The sequence below is a fragment of the Pocillopora verrucosa genome, chromosome 8 (assembly GCF_036669915.1).
Source record: "Pocillopora verrucosa isolate sample1 chromosome 8, ASM3666991v2, whole genome shotgun sequence".
NCBI classification, from domain to species: Eukaryota; Metazoa; Cnidaria; class Anthozoa; order Scleractinia; family Pocilloporidae; genus Pocillopora; species Pocillopora verrucosa.
Window position 1 is genome coordinate 13,712,471 of NC_089319.1, and position 349 is coordinate 13,712,819.

The following is a 349-nucleotide window of genomic DNA, read 5'->3' on the forward strand; positions in this document are numbered from 1 at the left end:
TCGATAGAAACCTTAATAGGTAGAAACCTTAATTTTTTCAGGCGTCGTTTCTTCAATTGTGCGATCCTTTAATTGTAGTTCACCTGCAAGGATCATTTCTTACCATACAAGGAAAACGTAAACAAAGAAAAAAATGTAAACTTTTAGCACTTCCTGCTTTCATTTCAGTTCATTTAATAATGATACTTAGTTCTGGTTTGCCTTACTTAGTAATTGTGCTGATTATGATTACTATTATTAAAAAGTGATATCAAAAATTGCTTCACGAGTCTTCGTCAGGCAATCAGTTTAAGAAGATTGATCGTTACGCTTCACCCGAATTCCAAAAGGTGTTATCAACCCGATCTAA